At 39.8% G+C, this 18,380-nt stretch overlaps 1 long non-coding RNA gene across 1 annotated transcript in view; it reads right to left on the reverse strand.

Moving 5' to 3' along the window:
* LOC147365488 (uncharacterized) overlaps positions 1-18,380 on the reverse strand; it is a 285,820-nt gene that overhangs the window by 42,971 nt on the left and 224,469 nt on the right. The gene's annotated exons all lie outside the window — the stretch shown is intronic.

The raw sequence follows: 18,380 nt of genomic DNA on the forward strand, positions 1-18,380 counted from the left end.
TTTCTGAAATGGAAATTTTCATGTGAAGACGAGATAAAGCAATTCATAACACTAACTGGGATGTTATGGAATTTGGAATCAATAAGCCTTGGGAATTCTCCAATTCTAACTATCTATGGAGTATATTGATAGATATATAAAATATAAACATATTTACATACATGTTTATGCATACACATGTGATTTTAATTATGTCAATCCAAATTCCAGGTGTACTTGGATGACTCTACCCAAAACAACCTGCTCTCTTTCCACATGTCACAGAGGCTATGGCAGAGAGCTCGACTCAGAACTCTGTTTCTGTCTTATTACCATCCTTAAGTAATGAAACACACAAGATTGAGAACAAAATAAGACAGACATCAGTTGTTATTTGACAGTTGAATGAAAGGAAAAGTAGCAATGGATCTTGCAGGTCAGTTGTTAACATGGTCGGTTTCCAGTTTCCAAATATCATGACCTTTTCTCCAAGGCTACAGTCCATCTCTTGAACCGTGCTTTAGAGTTAAGGCAGAAGATATTAAGACTGCCGCCTACTGCTCACAGGAAACTAGCCATTCTGAGAGTATGCCCTTCAGAACGCCAAACTGTTTCTATCTCTACTGCTTCTAAAACTAGGGACAATAGTTGTGATCTTTCCTATTATTGTCACCATCCTATCTCCTCTTCTCCCACCTTTTCTTATTTTCTTTTCCTTTTCTGTCTTATTCAGAACCTCTCACATTTCCATTTTTTTGGAAAACTAGCTTGTAAAGCATTTGGCTTTTTTTTTTTTTTTTATCCAGAAAAAATACTTAATAAGAATCTTAAACTGGTTTTCAAAAGCTTTTGCCATTTTGTTTTACTCATCCAAAAAAAAATTTTTTTTAGTTCCTTTTTTTTTATTGGCTAGATGCCAGTGAGAGAAAGGAAGGACCCTCTCCTTGGACTCCCACTGTGTTCTTCCCTGGGTATTGTCTAGGTTGTAATGTAGCTATTGTGTGCTTGTCCAATCTCTACTGTGCAGGCTGTAAGTTCCTTTACAGCAAGGTTACTGTCTATCTTCCAAAGTCCTTCACTGGCAGAGAGCTTTTCACATAGAAGGGATGCTCAGAAATTACTTTGGAAGGACGGGGAATAATGCCTGTGAGATTTCATCTGGTAAAAAGCATTCAACAGGACTATCCCCATTCCCTTCCTTTTAGATGACAATTAAAGTCTGTCAGTTATAATATTTCAGTTTTGATAAGTCACCTAGCTGGAAAATCAATTCTAGGTTCTGCTATTAACTAGCTATGTGAGTTTAGACAACCTCACTGAAGATGTTTCCTCATATGTAAAATGGAGATAATGTTTCTACATCATTGAAATATTGAAATAAATAAAAGATGATTTATTTTTACCTAAATAATAAATTTATTTTTATTAGTACCTAATAAGTAGGTACTATTATGACTAATATTATGAAACAAATGCAAAGTATGATGCCTGGTACAAAGTAGGTATTCTCTTTGATATTATCAGCTATATTTATAAGTGCCAGGCACTTAAGGGCCTCTGTTCAAATAATAACACAAGATGAAGTCTTGTTTCTATTGTGGAGCTCTTTTTTCAATCATGGAGCTTTCACCAAAGTTCCAGAAGATGGACTTTAATGAAAAGTTGTCAGTTTAAAGAACATTTCTGGAAGCTTGAACACTCTATGGAAGCATTACACCTAATTTAGACCATTTCGGTTTTTTTTTCTCTTTCTCAATGAAGATGCAATAGAGGATTCTACAGTGGTTAAAGCAAGTATCAATAGAGAAGTAAAAAGAATTATTAGGCCATTAACTGAGAGTATCACCAACTTCAGCCTTTTAGAGTGGTTGTATTATTTTGTGCTGTGAAGCATGTTGTTAGCAGTCAGATCAAGTTCCAACTCCTAATTCTATCATCCTTTAGTTTTGTGACTCAACACATCTTTTCTGAACCATTCACATCAAAGTTTTCACATCTCTAAAATAAGGATAATGATTGCACACACATGTATGCCCCGCAGGGTAACTGTGATGATTTTGTTAAATAATGTATGTGAAACACAGGTGCTCAGTAAATGTCAATATTCCCTTTGGTGAGGGCAGCAGAACACAAAGATTTACTATTGAACAGATGTTACGATCAAGAACAGATTGCATACCCATTTGTGCTCTAATATTCAATAAGATTCTACAAAGACACAAATTATGACCAAATGTAGCTAAGAAATTTTGAAATGAGATACAGAGCAGTAAAGATTTTTCTAACCAATTATCCCAGAATTATACAAATAATAAAGAAAAAATTACCATGTATAAATTCTTCCATTCTTACATTATCTAAATTTGCAAATCACATTAATTCTTCTTACAATGACTACCTCACTAATGAGTTTACCAACTGATATACTATGTTGCCTGTAAATATTTCATCTTATTCACTTACTAGGTTTACTAACTGAATTTATCATGTGTTTATTTACTGATTTCATCTATTCAATCCATATTATATATCTGAAAAAAAGACTAAAATATAAATGAACCAGACTGCAAATCCCATGAGAGCAAAACCAAATCTAATAAAGTCCACAGAATATGGGTAACCACTGAGTCACATAGCTGGCAAAGAAAAAATTCCTTTCTAATTGCTGATATGAATAAATCTTTACATATGAAATGTGTACCCTCCCCAATAGTACAATACACACACACAAGAACTGAATTATGCTAGAAACTATTATCTTATACGTTATGAATTTCTCTCATTCTCAGAAAACATAATTCTTTGCAAAGATGGTTGATTATTCAGAAAAAGATTTTAGTCATTTTTAGTGTGCGTGTGTATGTGTTTCATGTTGGGTAGAGGAACATAGAAAATATCCTTGACCTCAGATGGTCTCAGGATGTGATTAATTACACTGCTAGTGGATGAACTAGAGGAAAACATCTATTCACCTTTTCTTTTTCTTTTCTTTTTTTTTTTTTAACCATGTTCCCAATTCCTGAGGCTAATGAGGAGTAAACAGCTTAAACTTTCTAGGGTTACTCTAACTGTGGTGTTGGAGAAGACTCTTGAGAGTCCCTTGGACTGCAAGGAGATCCAACCAGTCCATTCTGAAGGAGATCAGCCCTGGGATTTCTTTGGAAGGAATGATGCTAAAGCTGAAACTCCAGTACTTTGGCCACCTCATGTGAAGAGTTGACTCATTGGAGAAGGCTCTGATGCTGGGAGGGATTGGGGGCAGGAGGAGAAGGGGACGGCAGAGGATGAGATGGCCGGATGGCATCACTGACTTGATGGACATGAGTCTGAGTGAACTCCGGAAGTTGGTGATGGACAGGGAGGCCTGGTGTGCTGCGATTCATGGAGTCATAAAGAGTCAGACACAACTGAGCTACTGAACTGAACTGAATGTCTATATCCTAGACACACTAGCTTCTGAAATTTAAAATTTTAAGTCACCTTTTTTGAAAAGAGAAAGAGAAGCTGACAAGATGGCAGAGTAGTAGGTAGACATGGAGTACATCTCTCTTCACAGATACATCAGGAACGTATCATCAGACACAGAAGTACATGCAGAACACCAGCTGAGAGCAGACAGGAGTACCTGCCCAGTGGAAAAGAATATATAGAACCACACAAAACTCAAGATCAAGCCCTACACCTTTGGAGTGGGAGCCCTAACTCCACGACCCTAGACTAAGAGAACTAACCCCAGGGAGTATCAAATAGTGAGAACTCCCACAAAGGAAACCACTTGAATACAAGACCCACCATCACCCAACCACCAGTAGCACCCTGTTACAGGATGCCTCATCCAAACAACAACAACAAAAAAAACAAAAATACAAACCCAATCATCAGCATACAGGATTATCACCTCACTCAGCCTTGCCCATCAGAGGAAAAACAAAACAAAACAACAACAACAACAAAAACTCAGCAGAAATCTCACCCTATATGAAGCTTATAAAAGTCACTGCACCAATCTGAGGAGGACAGAAACCAAAAGGAAGAAAGAATTCAACCCTGAAGGCTTGGAAAAGGGGACCTCAAACACAATAAATTTAAAAAATAATAATAAATAATGAAAATGCAAAGAAATACTGAACAAATGAAGCAACAAACTAGAAACACGGAAGTCCAAATAAATGAAGGCAAACCACCTGAAAAAGAAATCAGAATAATTATAGTAAAGATGATCAATAACTTTGAAAACATAATGGAGAAAATGCAAGAATAAATTAACAAAGACCTAGAAGAATTAAAGAATAAACATACAGAGACAAGCAACACAAGTACTGAAATTAAAAATTCTCTAGAGGGAATCAATAGCAGAATATCTGAAGCAGAAGACTGAATCAGTGAGCTGGAAGATAAATTGGTGGAAATAACTTCTGAAGAGCAGAATAAAGTAAAAAAGAATGAAAAGAACCTCAGAGACCTCTGGGACAATATCAAATGCACCAACATTCAAATTATAGGGGTTCTAGAACAAAAAGAGAAAAAGTAAGGGGATGAGAATAGTTTTGAAGAGATTATAGTTGAAACTTTTCCCAACATGGAAAGAAAATAGTCAATCAAGTCCAAGAGATGCAAAGAGTTCCATACAAGATAAACCCAAGGAGAAGCATGCCAAAACACATACTAATCAAACTAACAAAGATAAAATACAAATAAAGAATATTAAAAGCAGGAAGGGAAAAGCAACAAATAATATACAAGAGAAACCCCATAAGCTTAACAGATGATCTTTCAGCAGTAATTCTGCAGGCCAGAAGGGAATGGCAGTATATATTTAAAGTACAGAAAGGGAAAAATCTACAACCAAGATTACTGTACCCAGCAAGGATCTCATTCAAAATCGATGGCAAAATCAAAAGCTTTTCAGACAAGCAAAAATTAAGAGAATTCAGTACCACCAAACTAGCTTTACAACAAATGTTAAAGGGACTTATATAGTCTAGAAATACAAGAGAAGAAAAAGATATATAAAATCAAACACCAAACAATTAAGAAAATGGCAATAGGAACATATATAACAATAATTACTTTAAATGTAAACAGATTAAATGCTCCAACCAAACGACACAGACTGGCTGAATGGATACAAAAATTGTATATATACTGTCTCTCTCTCTCTCTCTCTCTCTCTCTCTCTCTATATATATATATATATATATATATATATATATATATATATATATATATATATATATATATACTGTCTACAAGAAACCCACTTCAGACCTCAAGATACATATAGACTGAAAGTGAGAGGATGGAAAAATATATTCCATGCAAATGGGGAGCAAAAGAAAGCTGGAGTAACAATCCTCAGATCAGACAAAATAGACCTTAAAATAAAGAAGATTACAAGAGATAACGAAGGACACTACATAATGATCAAGGGGTCAATCCAAGAGGAAGACATAACAATTGTAAATATCTATGCACCCAACATAGGAGCACCTCAATACATAAGACAAACACTAACAGACATAAAAGGAGAAGTTAAAAGTAACACAATAATAGTAGGAGACTTTAACACCTTACTCACAGTAATGGACAGATCATCAAAACAGAAAATTAATAAGGAAACACAAGTATTAAATGATACACTAGATGAGATGGATCTCATTGATATCCTCAGGGCATTTCATCCAAATGCAGAAGAATACACCTTCTTTTCAAGTGCACATGGAACATTCTCCAGGATAGACCACATCTTGGGTCACAAATCATACCTCAGTAAATTTAAGAAAAATGAAATCATATCAAGCATCTTTTCCAACCACAATGCTATGGGACTAGATATAAATCACAGAAACAAACTGTAATTCCAGAGTCCAGCTCCAGCATCCAGGGATTCAACCTGAAGGGGTGAGCGGTGTCAGTGAGAAACTGAGGCAGCCTCTCATTTTACTTGGACTGCCTGTTTATTTCAAGCTTATGATTCTCTTTTATACATTTACAAAAGCATTAGTCAGAGGTTTGATATTTTTAGTTCCCATGGACCCAGATTTATTTTTCTCCAAAAATCATTGTTGCCCCTCAAAAGGAGTTCCTTCCTCAGCGATTCTCTTATCTACTTTTTCTCATGTGTCCTTGTGAATACACTGTAACTCATGCTAATGTCTGGGCTGCATACCACATTCCTCAGTTTAATTCTTATCTTTCTAAGTCCTGTTTGCCCCTAGTATCCTAAGCTCACTATTTCTTAGAAAGGGCTTCTACCTAATAATATCTCTAAAGTCCCTAATTTCTATAAGCTATAGTAGAATATGCTAACATTACAGCAATCCTTAAATCTTTAGCTTCTAACGATTTTAATTATTCCTAAGCCCTAAATTCAGCAAACTCTTTGCCATAAACTTTTCTCACAAATGGGCTTCAGATACCAATCCCTCCCATGGTCTCAAGTTGCGGCCTGTGTGCTCACCCTAGAACACTTTTTTGTAAAAGTCCTTGAACAAATGTCAGTGATTAACTTTATGAATTATTCTTTGAGCACAGCTGCAGAAGGCTTTATGCCTTCTCATGATCCTCTCAAAAACAATAAGCACCTTAATATTCCCTTCAGTCAACTTAGCCCAAGGAAAGGGAAAAATAAGTCAGGATCACAAAGGCTAACTCCTTCATTCCGGGTCTGTGCCTACGGAACAAAGGGAGGGGGTTTAGGGCAGTGCCTCTATTTTGTCAGTAATGCCTAATGCGGCTCCTGACACTGTAAAGAACACAAACACGTGGAGAATAAACAATACATTTCCAAATAATCAACCAGTTACTGAAGAAATCAAAAGGGAAATTAAAAAATTTCTAGAAACAAATGGCAATGAGAACACGACAATTCAAAACCTACGGGATGCAGAAAAAGCAGTCCTAAGAGGGAGTTTATAGCAAAACAATCCTACCTCAAGAAACATAAAAAAAAAAAATTGTATAGACAACCTAACTTTACACCAAAAACAGCTGGAAAAAGAAGACCCAAAAAACCCCAAAATTAGCAAAAGGAAAGAAACCATAAGGATCCGAGCAGAAATAACTGAAAAAGAAATGAAAGAAACAATAGTAAAGATTAATAAAACTAAAAGATGGTTCTCTGAGAAGATAAAATTGACAAGCCTTTAGCCAGACTCACAAAGAAAAAAAGAGACAAGAATCAAATCAACAAAATTAGAAATGAAAAAGGAGAGGTTACAACAGACAATCAGATCAGATCAGACCAGATCAGTCACTCAGTCGTGTCCGACTCTTTGCGACCCCATGAATCGCAGCACGCCAGGCCTCCCTGTCCATCACCAATTCCCGGAGTTCACTCAGACTCACGTCCATTGAGTCAGTGATGCCATCCAGCCATCTCATCCTCTGTCGTCCCCTTCTCCTCCTGCCCCCAATCCCTCCCAGCATCAGAGTCTTTTCCAATGAGTCAACTCTTCTCATGAGGTGGCCAAAGTACTGGAGTTTCAGCTTTAGCATCATTCCTTCCAAAGAAATCCCAGGGCTGATCTCCTTCAGAATGGACTGGTTGGATCTCCTTGCAGTCCAAGGGACTCTCAAGAGTCTTCTTCAACACCACAGTTCAAAAGCATCAATTCTTCGGCGCTCAGCCTTCTTCACAGTCCAACTCTCACATCCATACATGACCACAGGAAAAACCATAGCCTTGACTAGATGAACCTTTGTTGGCAAAGTAATGCCTCTGTTTTTGAATATGCTATCTAGGTTGGTCATAACTTTCCTTCCAAGGAGTAAGCGTCTTTTAATTTCATGGCTGCAGTTACCATCTGCAGTGATTTTGGAGCCCAGAAAAATAAAGTCTGACACTGTTTCCACTGTTTCCCCATCTATTTGCCATGAAGTGATGGGACCAGATGCCATGATCTTCGTTTTCTCAGTATTGAGCTTTAAGCCAACTTTTTTACTCTCCACTTTCACTTTCATCAAGAGGCTTTTTAGTTCCTCTTCAATTTCTACCATAAAGGTGGTGTCATCTGCATATCTGAGATTATTGATATTTCTCCCGGCAATCTTGATTCCAGCTTGTGCTTTTTCCAGTCCAGCATTTCTCATGATGTACTCTGCATATAAGTTAAATAAACAGGGTGACAATATACAGCCTTGACGTACTCCTTTTCCTATGTGGAACCAGTCTGTTGTTCCATGTCCAGTTCTAACTGTTGCTTCCTGACCTGCATATAGGTTTCTCAAGAGGCAGGTCAGGTGGTCTGGTATTCCCATCTCTTTCAGAATTTTCCACAGTTTATTGTGATCCACACAGTCAAAGGCTTTGGCATAGTCAATAAAGCAGAAATAGATGCTTTTCTGGAACTCTCTTGCTTTTTCCATGATCCAGAGGATGTTGGCAATTTGATCTCTGGTTCCTCTGCCTTTTCTAAAACCAGCTTGAACATCAGGAAGTTCATGGTTTACGTATTGCTGAAGCCTGGCTTGGAGAATTTTGAGCATTACTTTACTAGCGTGTGAGATGAGTGCAATTGTGCAGTAGTTTGAGCATTCTTTTGCATTGCCTTTCTTTGGGATTGGGATGAAAACTGACCTTTTCCAGTCCTGTGGCCACTGCTGAACAGACAATACAGAAATGCAAAGGATTATGAGACTATTATGAATAACTATATGGCAATAAAATGGATAACCTGGAAGAAATGGACCGATTCTTAGAGAAGTTCACTTTTCCAAGACTGAACCAGGAAGAAATAGATACTATGAATAACCTAACGACAAGCACTGAAATCAAAGCTGTGATCAAAAATCCCCCCAAAACCAAAAGCCTAGGACCAGAAGACCTCACAGGAGAATTCTATCGAACATTTAGAGAAGAGCTAGTGCCTATCCTTCTAAAACTCTTTCCAAAAACTGCAGAGGAAGGAACACTTCCAAACTCATTCTATGAGGCCACCATCACTCTGATACCAAAACTAGACAAAGACAACATAAACAAAGAAAACTACAAGCCAATATCACTGGTGAACACAGATGCAAAAATCCTCATCAAAATTTTATCAACAGAATTCAACAACACATCAAAAACTCATACACCATGATCAAGTTGGGTTTATTCCAGGGATGAAAGGATTCTTCAATATACTCAAATCAATCACTGTGATACACCATGCTAACAAACTGAAAGATAAAAACCATATGATAATTTCAATAGATGCAGAAAAAGGCTTTGACAAAATTCAGCACCTATTTACGATTAAAACTCTTCAAAAAATGGACATAGAAGGAATCTACCTCAACACAGTAAAGGCCATATATGATAAGCCTTCAGCAAACATTATTCTCAATGGTGAGAAACTGAAACCATTCCCCTAAAATCAGGAACAAGACAAGGGTGCCCACTTTCACTATTATTCAATGTAGTTTTGGAAGTTCTAACTACAGCAATCAGAAAAGAAAAATAAAAGGAATCCAGATCAGAAAAGAAGTAAAGCTCTCACTGTTTGCTGATGACATGAAACTGTACATAGAAAACTCTAAAAATACTATCAGAAAATTACTAAAGCTAATCAGTGAATTTAGCAAAGTTGCAGGATACAAAATCAATACATAGAAATCACTTGCATTTCCATATACTAACAATGAAAAATCAGAAAGAGAAATTAAGGAATCAATCCCATTTACCATTGCAACAAAAAGAATAAAATATCTAGGAATAAACTTACCAAAGGAGACAAAAGGACTGTACAAAGAAAATTATAAGCCACTGATGAAAGAAATCAAAGACAACATAAACAGATGGAGAGATATTCTATGTTCCTGGGTAGAAAGAATCAATATTGTGAAAATGACTATATTACCAAACTCAATCTACAGATTCAATGCAATCCCCAGCAAATTAACAATGGCATTTTTTTCACAGAACTAGGACAAAAAATTTCACAATTCATTATGTAAACACAAAAGACCCCAAATAGCCAAAGCAATCTTGAGAAGAAGAATGGAGCTGGAGGAATCAACCTTTTTGACTTGATGAGCAACAGTCATCAAAACAGTATGGTACTGGCACAAAAACAGAAATATAGACCAATGGAACAAGATAGAAAGCTCAGACATAAACCCATGCACCTATGGGTGCCTTATTTTTGACAAAGGAGGCAAGAATATACAATGGGGCAAAGACAGTGTCTTCAATAAATGGTGCTGGGAAAACTGGACAGCTACATGTTAAAGAATGAAATTAGAACACTTCCTAACTGTGGATCACAACAAACTGGAAAATTCTTAAAGAGATGGGAACACCAGACCACCTGACCTGCCTCCTGGAAAATCAGTGTGCAGGTAAAGAAGCAACTGCTGCTACTGCTGCTGCTAAGTCGCTTCAGTCATGTCCGACTCTGTGCGACCCCATAGATGTCAGCCCACCAGGCTCTCCTGTCCCTGGGATTCTCCAGGCAAGAACACTGGAGTGGGTTGCCATTTCCTTCTCCAATTCATGAAAGTTAAGTTGCTCAGTCGTGTCCGACTCTTAGGGACCCCATGGACCGCAGCCTACCAGACTCCTCCATCCATGGGATTTTCCAGGCAAGAGTACTGGAGTGGGGTGCCATTGCCTTCTCCTAAAGAAGCGACAGTTAGAACCAAACACGGAACAACAGACTGGTTCCAAATCGGGAAAGGAGTACATCAAGGCTGTGTATTGTCACCCTGCTTATTTAACTTATATACAGAGTACATCATGAGAAATGCTGGGTGAATGAAGCACAAGCTGGAATCAAGATTGCTGGGAGAAATATCAATAATCTCAGATATGAAGATGACACCACCCTTACGGAAGAAAGCGAAGAATTAAACAGCCTGTTGATAAAGCAAAGGAGAAAAGTGAAAAAGTTGGCTTAAAACTCAACATTCAGAAAACTAAGATTATGGCATCCAGTCTCATCACATCATGGCAAATAGATGGGGAAATAATGGAAACAGTGACAGACTTTATTTTGGGGGCTCCAAAATCACTGCAGATGGTGACTGCAGCCATGATATTGAAAGACGCTTGTTCCTTGGAAGAAAAGTTATGACCAACCTAGACAGCATATTAAAAAGCAGAGACATTACTTTGCTGACAAAAGTCCATCTTGTTAAAACTATGGTTTTTCCATTAGCCATGTATGGATGTGAGAGTTGGACTATAAACAAAGCTGAGTGCCGAAGGATTGATGTTTCTGAACTGTGGTATTGGAGAAGACTCTTGAGGGTCCCCGTCCATCCTAAAGGAAATCAGTCCTGAATATTCATTGGAAGGACTGATGCTGATGCTGAAACTCCAATACTTTGGCCACCTGATGCAAAGAACTGACTCATTGGAATAGACCCTGATGCTAGGAAAGACTGAATGTGGGAGGAGAAGGGGATAACAGAGGATAAGTTGGTTTCATGGCATCACTAATTCGGTGGATATGAGTTTGTGTAAGCTCTGGGAGTTAGTGATGGACAGGGAAGCCTGATGTCCTGCCATCCTTGGGGTTGGAAAGAGTCGGATATGACTGAGCAGCTGAACTGAGTGGAACAGGATACACAGTGATAAACTCAAAATTCAAGACCTAAATGTAAGACCAGAAACTATAAAACTCTTAGGGGAAAACACAGGCAGAACACTCGATGGCATAAATCAAAGCACGATCCTCTATGACCCACCTCCTAAAGTAATGGAAATAGAAACAAAAGTACACAAGTGGGACCTGATTAAACTTAAAAGCTTTTGCACAGCAAAGGAAACTATAAGCAAGGTGAAAAGACAACCCTCAGAATGGGAGAAAATAATAGCAAATGAAACAACTGACAAAGGATTAATTTCCAAAAGATGTAAGCAGCTCATACAACTCAATGCCAAAAAAACAAACAACCCAATCAAAGAGTGGGAAAAAAACCTCGTTTCTCCAAAGAAGACGTAGACGTGGCTAACAAACACATGAAAAGATGCTCAACACGGCTCATTATTAGATAAATCCAAATCAAAACTACAATGAGATATCACCTCATAATTGCCAGAATGACCATCATCAAAAAGTCTACAAACAGTAAATGCTGGAGAGGGTGTGGGAAAAGGGGATGCTCTTGCACTGTTGGTGGGAATGTAAATTTATACAGTCATTATGGAAGACAGTATGGAGATTCCTTAAAAACTAGGAATAAAACCACCAAATGACCCAGCAATCCCACTCCTAGGCATGTACCCTGAGGAAACCAAAACTGAAAAAGCCCCATGTATATCATTGTTCACTGCAGCACTGTTTACAATAGCTAGAACATGGAAGCAACCTAGATGTCCATCGACATGAACACAATTTTGGCACATATACACAATAGAATATTACTCAGCCATAAAAAGGAACACATTTGAGTTCATTCTAATGAGGTGAATGAACCTAGAGCCTATTATACAGAGCGAAGTAAGTCAGAAAGAGAAAGATAAATATCATATACTAATGCATATATATGGAATCTAAAAATATGGTACTGAAGAATTTATTTGCAGGGCAGCAATGGAGAAACAGACATAGAGAACAGACTTATGGACATGGGGAGAGGGGAGGAGAGGGTGAGATGTATGGAGAGAGTAACAAGGAAACTTACATTACCATGTGTAAAATGGATAGCCAATGAGAATTTGCTGTGTGGCTCAGGAAACTCAAACAGAGGCTCTGTTTCAACCTAGAAGGGTGGGCTGGGGAGGGAGATGAGGGAGGTTCAAAAGGGAGGGGATATATGTATACCTATGGCTGATTCATATTGAGGTTTGACAGAAAACAACAAAATTCTGTAAAGCAATTATCATTCAATTAAAAAATAAATAATTTTTTTAAAAAAGAGGAAAGAGAAATACAAACCAACTCAGAGATCTGTATTAATATTCATAGACTAGAAGGTATTATAATGATAAACATAAGAGAAACCTGAGCTAATAAATAAGAAATAAAACAAAAATATAATGTTTGAAATAAAAATTTCTTACATTTTGTTAGCTCCAATAATTTCAGCATGGCAGAAAGAAGGAAAAATCTTGTATGTGACAGAGGGAGTCACCATGAGGGGATGGGGAGGGCCATGGAGTGAGGGTTAAGAGGCCTGGGTAATGTTCCAGCTGAGCCCTTGGTAGGCTGTGTGACTTTTCACAAGACCTTAATAGGGCACAGAATCCTGTTGTATAAAATATAATACGTGGGCCAAAGAATGTTTGTGTAATCTTAGAGATGACTTCTAATGCTTTTTTCTACAAGTATATGTATGTGTCTATATCTATAAATCCATATTTTATTCTTCAGCGAGGAGACTGAATTGAGCTAAAAACAGGTTAGCTGTCCTGGGGCTGCTGGGCTGGTGGGTGTGGGCAGGAGCTTGGGGATACAGAAAGGTATTCAGGGACTTCTTTGCATATAATAAGGTGGTTGGCCAAGGTAGAAGAGTAAGTAGCTCAAAGAAGACCACAGTTACTGCTGTAATACAAAGGTGGATTTCAAGGTTATCACAAGGCAGTCAAAGGTCATAGAAAATGCAGACGCCCAGACACTGGAGCCAGGGTGGGGAAAGAGAGAAGAGCCCAAAGGTGAGGATGGTGCAGCCACGTGAAGTCAATGGTCAGGGTAATTAGTGAGGGAAATCCTAGAAGGATACTGCCTACTGCTGTGATTTAATTACAAATACCCATTTTTAGAAACAGAAGATATTATGCAAACAAAAAGCAGCAGAAGTATCAAAGTCACCTGTCTGTTTTCTCACTCCTTTTCACCCTCTTTGGTAGCCCTCAGAAACAGGAGAAAGATTTAGTGACATCTGGAGGCTGTCAGCATTGCCATAATTGCCACACAACTCACAGCCACCAATTGTTCCCCATCTCCCTAAGAACCAGCTCTATAAAACTAGACAGCGGAGAAGAGGAAGCAAAGCCAGCATCGCCCTGAGGCCCAAGCAAGAGGGACCCCAAGCTCTGGCCAACCTTATCTCCACAGGGCTGAGAAACCAGGGGTCAGGGTGGGTGCCCCAGGCTCTGGGCCTTCTTCCTTCAAGACTATGTTCCTGGATCCAGAAATCTTTCTTGCTGAGCCTGTTTGCAGGAAGTGAGTGAGTGAGTGTGTGTGTGAGACTCAGTCGTGTCAGACTCTGAGACCTCCTCCATCCATGGGATTCTCCAGGCAAGAATACTGGAGTAGGTAGCCATTCCCTTCACCAGGGGATCTTTCCGACCCAGAGATCGAACTTGGGTCTCCTGTATTGTTGTAGGCAGATTCATTACTGTCTGGTTCACCAAGGAAGCCCCACAGGGACTATATAGACATATTCTTCAGATCTGTCACCTAAGAAGCAACCACACCACCAAAGGGCATATCCCTCAGCCCAAGCATCAGACTGAGGGTGACTCCAGGGATTTTCAGGACAGAGCTTAGATTCACAGACTGGGTGTCCAGATATGCATGCAAGCAGATCCTCCAGTGTGAGAACTGGGGATATGACGATATCCAGCATGCAGTATTGGCTGGGGGATGCTAAAATCTGGGGAACCGGGGGCCGCATGATACCACATTCTGGCATGGAATTTCCAAGGGTGATACCATGCAGGGCCCTGTGGGCCTCCTGGGCACGAGGCCTTTGTGTCCATTTCCTGGATTATGGGAATAGCCTTCATTCAGCCTCCATGACCCTCCCTGACTTCCAAAGGGCAGATTCAAGCAATTGTTAATTAGGGAAGGGGGCACATGAAAGACCAAGGAGAAGCAGTCAAGAGCAGCCTTGGGGCAAGGTCCTTTTTCCTTACCAACAGATTTTGAGCCATCTGTAGATAGTGAGCCCCTCCCCAAAGTGGGAAAAGTTAATGATTAACAGTGTGTGCTGCCTGCAAGCATGTAGACTCCAGACTAGCTGGACCTGAAGGTTGATGACGCAGACTCCCACTAACCTCACCACCAACCCATCAGAGGGAAGTCCACGAGCCGGTCAAGTCCTCTCTGAACCATTACTATAAAACTTGGCACTATCTTCCCCAAGTGGGGACACTTGGTTTTGAAGGCATTAGCCTGCTGTACTCCACTTTGCCTGGCAAAACAATAAAACTGTTCTTTTCAACCTCACCCCAAACTTGGTCTCCAAGATTTGACATGGCACAGATATATAGAGAAGCTGAACTTTCAGCATTAAGAGTTTGAGAACTCCAAATTGACCCTGGCTCCTAGAATCATCCAGTTGTAGATGGAGGAAAATCCAAATCAAGGTGATTCAGAAAAAATAACAGTATATGAGTGTGTGTTGGGGAGGGAAAAGGGTAGTTTCTTGTCCTGTGTAACTAAAATGTCCAGGAGCACACATGTCTAGGCTCAGCTTACCCTGTATTAATTACCAGGACCTGGTCTCTTCCCATTCCTTGGCTCACTTCTACTCCACAGGGGCTTCATTGTCAGTTTCCAACTTGGGGCAGGATGACTGCTAGCAGCTTCAACCCTATCCCATCCTCCCAGGTTCAAGTCAAAAGCCAAAAAGAACTTTCTCTACTAACACAGTGAAAGCATGATTATTGAACCTATCCTTGGGCCAATCAATGAGATCAGAGAAATAGAACATGTTAATCAGCCAGGCCCAAGTCATTCCCTCCACCCCCTAATCTCCCCAGAGCAAGGGAGAATGAAAGTCAACTTCACTCAAATCACAAGGGTTGAGAGTTGGGGCAAGATGAATCCCCAAATGGAAACTCAAAAACAAACAAGAAATATTCCAAGCAGACTATGACAGCTAAGGTTACTTCTGGTTCCAAATTTGCTTGGCTCCATGAAAAATTCCTTAAAAATCAGAAATAAAGTTGAATATTTTGTTTGGCATTATAAATCTCATTGAAATAAATTTGGATTCTTAATCATGGGAAAAACAGTTTAAAGTAATGCTTTGTGATTGATGAATAGAGATAAGGTATGAAAGCATGGCTACAAATAGTCTAACTCCAGAAAAACTTCACAGCAAATGTATCTATTCTTCTAGGAAAAACAAATCAGGCAAAATTCTTAGTGCTGCTGTGATACCGAGAGGCCAACTCCATGACGTACAAAGATGTAAGGGAATATCCCCTCTTACTATTGTGGAAACAGTTGCAACAAACTTAAGATAACATGAAACTTTCTAGCAGGAAAGCTGTCAAAAGCAAGTAGGTACTGATTGTTACTGGGGAGGAAAACAGGGTAATTAAAAAAAGAATTGAGGCATGTATTAATATTAAAGGAAGGAGACCAATATATTTTTTACATGTTCAGAAATCAAAAGTGGTCCATGGCATTCATTTTATCTGTTTGTTGTTGTTTGCTTTTGGATCCTGTACAAACACAAAAAAAACCCTTTGCTTCAACAGAAATTGCTAAGATAAGCATTTGTTGTCTGCAGCCTGTGCCTCTGCTGGACGCTGATCCCCAGGGGCTCCTAGGACCCAGGAAAACCAAAGGGCTACACACGGGGCTTGAGAAGTGGGTCGGGGGAGGGCGGGTGGGGAGGTGGGTATCTTTTGTAGAGGGCACAGCTAGAGATGTGGTCAGTGAAATGCCTGCACCATGACTTCTATGATGGACAATGAATGTCCACTGTGATTCTGATCCACTGTGATCATGCAGCCTCCTTTCCCTGCGGGTGGCCAGATACCATTTCTTTTTCCAGTGACTTGTTAAGCCATTGACAGATACCCTGCCAGCCGACACCAGTGCAGGCAAGTGGGAGAAAAGTGAATGGATGAAAAACATGCAGCACTTTTAAAAGAATCAGTATCATACTCTCCACAGTTCTCACGGAAGCCCTGAACAGGTCGTGAGTGTTATGTCCATCACTGTCTCGCAGACAATGCCCTCAGCCACACGTGCCCGCTGTTCTGTAGCCGAGAGGCAAAGCCCAGGAATCAGGGGCCAGCATCTTGTGTCAAGTCTGCCACCGACTCCCGGCAAGACCCAGAAAAATCATTTGACCTCTGGGGCTTGATTCCTTGTTTTATCTACAGACAGTGGACGTGAGGCTACTGTTGGAAAATAACAGGCTGCCAGGATGCTATAGGAACTGAAGATTTTATCTTTTAAAAAGCTGGTTTAAGCTTGTTTTGGTCCCACAATGCTTTGTTCATGAGGTATTTTTCAGAATGCAAAAGCAAAAACACACAGAGTAAATGGGCTGACAGCACAGAACCCACCTGTCCTCCTCCTCCTCGTTCACGCCTCAGGAGCTCCTGAGGGGGCTTTGAGGAGGTGGAGATTTAGAACCATTTGGAAACCACTCTTTTACAGATGACAGCCCTGAAGCTGAGAGGGAGTAATTAATTGGCTTGCAGCTAGTTAATGGAAACCTGTGACAAACGTAGGGCCATTGACCTCTGGTCTAACGATCATTGTTAGACACCCGGTGACGGCTTTAATGAAGATTGGCAGACTTCAGAAGGCACAGTCTGGCTCTTTAAAATGAGCCTGGGAATTGAGTTCCCATAATATGTTTTCTAGCTAATCTAAACACCCCTCCAGCTACAACTAGAAATGCTGGGTAGGATATAGCAAATGTTTTAAGTGCAAAGTTGAGCTCACAAGAAACAGTGAAATCTTTAGTTTGTTAGGGCTGCCACAACAAGGTAACACAGGCTGGGTGGCTTAAGTAATAGAAATTCATTTTCTCACAGTTCTGAAGGCAGTCAAAGACCAATGTGTTGCTAGGGTTGGTTTCTTCTGAGGCCCCTCTCCTTGGTTCATGAATGACCACGTCCTCACATGGTCTTTGCTCTGTAGGTATCCATGTCCAAATTTCCTCATCATACAAGGACACCAGCTCTACTGGAAAGGGTCCAGCCCAATGGATCCTATCATTTTAACTTAATCACTTTGTTGACAACTCTAAACCCAAATACAATCACAGTCTGAAGACTAGAGGACTAGGACTTCAACATGACTGTGAGATGTGCAGGTGGTGGGCGGGCTACAGGGGGAGATGAAATGCAGCCCCAAACAGTGATTTACTTGTTTCCAAAACTAACTAGAGATGAACTGATAATTGTTAGTGTGTTTGAGCTATTGTGGTGGATGCCTTGAGCAGGCTGGAGGAATGACTGTCTCAGTAACAAAGTACTTGAGCCCCCACTGGAGACAAGAGATAAGGTTTTGAGCCTCAGCAAGACAAAGTGTTAGAACCAATGTCTTCAAATGCCTGCACCCTCAGTGAGAACAGGGGCTCGAAATGATCCACTCACTATCACTCGGAGACAAGGAAGCTCAGCTCAACCTGGATTTTGGGGGGGCTAAGGGAAGGGATGGCTTCATAAGGACGTGTAGCCAGGAGTCTGTCTATACCTCAAACTATGCATGTGTGCATGTGTGCTCAGTCGTGTCTGACTATGCTACCTGCATGGACTGTAGCCCACCAGGCTT

Source organism: Bos grunniens, chromosome 10 (genome assembly GCF_055505025.1).
Source record: "Bos grunniens cultivar Pamir isolate PY7600 chromosome 10, Bosgru_T2T1.0, whole genome shotgun sequence".
NCBI classification, from domain to species: Eukaryota; Metazoa; Chordata; class Mammalia; order Artiodactyla; family Bovidae; genus Bos; species Bos grunniens.